The sequence below is a fragment of the Octodon degus genome, unplaced genomic scaffold (genome assembly GCF_000260255.1).
Source record: "Octodon degus isolate 3935 unplaced genomic scaffold, OctDeg1.0 scaffold00035, whole genome shotgun sequence".
NCBI lineage: Eukaryota > Metazoa > Chordata > Mammalia > Rodentia > Octodontidae > Octodon > Octodon degus.
The window spans coordinates 16,394,032-16,398,350 of record NW_004524611.1 but is presented as its reverse complement, the minus strand read 5'-3'; the positions used below and the strand labels follow the sequence as shown (position 1 = coordinate 16,398,350).

At 43.3% G+C, this 4,319-nt stretch overlaps 1 pseudogene; it reads right to left on the bottom strand.

The window, feature by feature from the left end:
- Positions 1-1,360: 1,360 nt before the first annotated feature.
- On the bottom strand, positions 1,361-2,490 carry LOC101580461 (annotated as a pseudogene).
- Positions 2,491-4,319: the final 1,829 nt, after the last annotated feature.

The window sequence follows — 4,319 nt, the reverse complement described above, 5'->3', positions numbered from 1 at the left end:
AGCTTATCTAGCATATTTGAAGGCCTGGGTTTGATCCCTAGTCCTGCAAAGAAACAAAAACAAAAGTGTACAATTTATACAAAGAAGAGAATTGCTAAACTTCTTTGTTGGCAGAACTGGGGATTGAACTCAGGCCCTTGTGCTTGCCAGGGTAGCACTTATTCCACTGAGCCATCTCCCCGGCGCTAAACTTCTTAAGACCCATATATCTTCAGTGTTTCTTTAATCTTGATAAGTTATTCTATTTTTTCATGTTTCACAACTTTAATAGAATATTCTAACTATTTGGTACAAGTTGAAAACACCGTATTCAGTTACAAATGTGTTATCAGGTAAGGCTGAGCACTCTCTACATGCCTGGTCAATGTGGACAGCACTGTCCCTAGCTGCCAGAGATCACTATCACGTACCCCATACAGTACGCTGCCAACCTGTCCCGCCAAACCCAGGGCTCTTAGGACAGGATGTGTGGTGGAGTCCAGAAATGGGAGTCACCAAGAGAGTAAGATGGAACATTCTTATGGGACTGAAAAGCTGTAACTGCAGCCCCAGGGCTCCCCAAAGTGCTTCCGACAGCTGCAGGTGGTTCCCATGTCATAGAACAAGCTCCTGCCCTCAGCAGCTGGCTGCAGGAAGCAGCACAGGCCATGCTTCAGCTAGGAGGCAGCACACCCTCCTCCTGGTCAAGTCACCAATGTGGCTTCATCAGTGGTAAAAAATGAGCAACTAAGTTCAAAGTCCTCCAAGCACAAGGAATAAATAAAGACATGGGTCTCACTATAGCTCCTGCCTCGGAGAAGGTGTGTGCCGCAAACCACCCAAACACTAGCAAGCTAAAGGAAGGAAAAACGCTCTAAGTAAGCACGGCCTTAAGTAACTTGCCTCGTCTGAGAGAGTTAGGACACAATGGCTGAAGCAGCTGCCCAGAAATACAGTCAGCGGTAGACAGTAGGCTTTCTTTGAATCAAAAGGCTGGACTCACCCAGTCTGCAGAAGAGGCAGAAGAGGCTCCGGGAGCCCTGAAACGGAGTTCCCCGACCTCTGTCCTTTCCACAGACCTTCTAAAGGGCAGGGCCTGGCAGGCCCAGGGCTGTAGGCACCAAGGCCGCAGAAGGTGCTAAAACTAAACCTCTTGTTTCTGAGATGATTTCCGTTGCCACTGTACAAGTTAAACATAAGAAAAGGGAAAAGTGAAAGTGAAATCATGCACTTGAAAGCGTGTTAGATGTTGTAAGCACTGTCCGTCTGTCATGCTGCAGCACGGGCCTAGGCCCTGCCACAGCCAGGTCTTGACAGACATCCCAAGATGGTCGAACGTTCCTCACTGCTGCTTGCGTTCCGCCGGCTGGCTGGGCTCTTTCTAGGAACCTATCAATGATGAACAGACAAAAATTACAATTTCAGCATCATTCTCATCTTCTGTCTCCTTATCACCTTCCAGTTCCTCCTCTTCTCCTTCCTTGCCTTGTCATCATCATCTATGGCCTCCCCAGTGAAGTAGAGCACAGCCCGAGGCACTATCCACTCAGGGAACAAGTGTTCAGTTTCAAAATCTGAGGCTAATGTGAATTCAGAATCTTCATCCAGTGATTTGCCATCCCCAGAGGCTTTCAGTGAGTTGAAAAATGATTCACTGGGCACTTGTTTAGTAATTGTTCTAATAGGGCCCCAGTCCTTATATTTCTGGTTTTTCTTGATAGTTTTTACTGTAACATTTTTTCCTTTCTTCCAGTCAATAGTACTCTCATCACAGTCCACAATTTCAGGACGTTCAAAGGAAAAGGGGTCAGCTTTGTCTGGGTCTGACTTCATCTTGTGCATTTTTGTCACAACCAGATTGGTAATATAGTCACCAGGTTCAAAGTGGAACTCTAACACGAAAGACCTAGGCTGTGCAGGATCTGAAAATTTCACTTTAATATCTTGCAGATGTTCCAAGATTGGCTCATCGTATTCCTGCACCAGCTCACTGAATATATCCACGTTTCTAAAAATGGTGAACCAGAACTTGGGGATTCCTTTGAGATTTAGCTCTTCAGCTGCTGCTGCATCTTTTTCTGCTCTAACTACTTTATTTTTCATATCTCCAGCCAACTTGTCACCGTCCTCATTTTCACGGTGCCATTCTGATTCTGCATCTGTTGGTTCCACATCCCCGGTCAGAAATTCTCTTCTCTTGTGGAACAGAGGCTGATACAATGCTGCGTGCTTCCTCTCCGGGTCATGGACCTCCTCGTAGAACTTGGCTTCCACGTGTGCGCACCTCACCTGCAGTTGCTTCAGGGCATTGATTCTCCTCTGAACTACTTTGGGTAAGGTTTCAGTGTAGCTGGAAGGAGTGTGAGAGACACTGTCAAGTCTTTCCTGTAAAGCTGCCAGGACTTGTGGATTCTGCATCACTTGATCTGTGAGCTTTTCTGTGTTGTTTGCATTTTTAGCAGCTTTCACAGAACCTGCAGGAATCCCACCTGAAAAACTGTTATCGGCCATCTGAATGCTTTTATCCCCTCCAGTTGCTCCAGGGCTACGCTGCCATGTCCTCCAACAACACTGCCTCCCATTCTATACTATTTTTTTAAAATGTGTTTAGTTGTTATAGGGTCTTGCTACTCAGCTTGGACTCAGAGTGATCCTCCTGCTTTCAGCCTCCCTAGCACTGGGATTGCAGGCATGCACCACCACACCTCGACTCTGGCCGGCTCAGCTCACCCTGGGGGCAGGGCTGGTGTGGCCTGTGGTGCCGGGGATCGAACCACAGTCCCTGTGCTTGAAGGTGCTTTAGTCCACTGAGCTATCTCGCCAGCCCCCTTTTTATGCTATTTTTTATACCCACCAGTTACGGTTAGTTCTTGTGTTTTACAGCTTCACCAGTATTATCAATCTTGCTAAGTCTTGCCAACCTGATGAATTCTACTGTGGTTTCTATTAGCCCTTCTTTGATTATTGGTGAGGGTCTTTGTGTTTTCACATTTTGATGAAGGCTTTCACCTTTATAAACTTCCAGTTTGTGTCTCTTACTTATCTTACCACAAACTATTTCTCTATTTTTTAACCCAGTGTTAGTGTGGGTCCAACCAATACAGATAAACTCCACATAATTTGAAAAGAAATATCTAGCATGAATAATTGTTAACCATAACAGGATATTGGAGCAAATTTGAATTATATGTTAAGAAATATTCTAGATGTCATTATCTGTAGGAATATTACTTTTTGTAAGAATAGCACTCACATATAATGTTAGAACTCTCAATTCCAATAAACTGTCTTTCATCTTGTATAATAAATCATGTTTAATGTCACAATAAATCTTTTAATTTCTCAATAAATCCTTTAAAAACTTTTTCTGGTGTTGCAATAAATCTTAAACTTCAACTTTTCAGTGCTCACTTCCACAAGCAAAATTCAGGTCTTTTTCAACATAAAGTGCCATACTTATTGTAGTATGTATGTATTTCATTAACAGGTAAGACATATAAAATTCTGCAGATATTAAATTTCTTAATTAAGCAAGGACAAAATATCTTGATATAATATGCAACCTCATTTCCTTTAATCCCTCTGTATAGTGGTAATTTTAAAAATCACAGATATGGCATTATAGCAGAACTGATTATACATAATCTAGCTTGAAATATTTGAAAACTGTGGACACATGGATCATCTTTGTTATGGTTTGTGTCTAGGTGTCCCCCCAAAGCCTCATGCAGTCTTGGAACAGCCTCTGGAGTTTATGATGGATTACTGTGGGTGTGGATGCTGCACCTGCCCTGGGGCAGGTAATTTGCATTTCAATGTAAGGAGGAAAGAGAAGCTAGCTGCCTGAGCTGCTGCTACCCCTCCCTTGCGCTCTTGCTTTTTGCTGCTGCCGTGAAAGATTGCCATCTGCCATGTGCTGCTCTGCCTTGGAGCCAGCTGAGTATAGACTGAAACCTCCAGTGACTGTGAGCTAAATTAACCTTTCCCTCCTTCATTTTGAGTGACAGGTATTTGTCCCAGCGAGAAGAGAAGAGCAACTAAGATAATCTTCTAGAAAATTCCAAAACTAACTTAAGAAGTTTAAAATCTTTGAACTGACATTTTCAAAATGGTAGGCTAGGTGTGATGGTGCAAGCACTCAGGGGGCCGAAGCAGGAGAATCGTTGGGAGTTTGAGGTCAGCCTGGGCTGCAAAGTGAGGTCAAGGCCACCCTGAACTGGATAGTGAGAACCTGCCTCAAAAAGAAAAATAATGATACATTTTTTAAAAGTTATACTACTAAGAAAGATGTCAAGCCTAATGATTTTGAGGATAAATTTTTGCCAATATTTATTTATTTA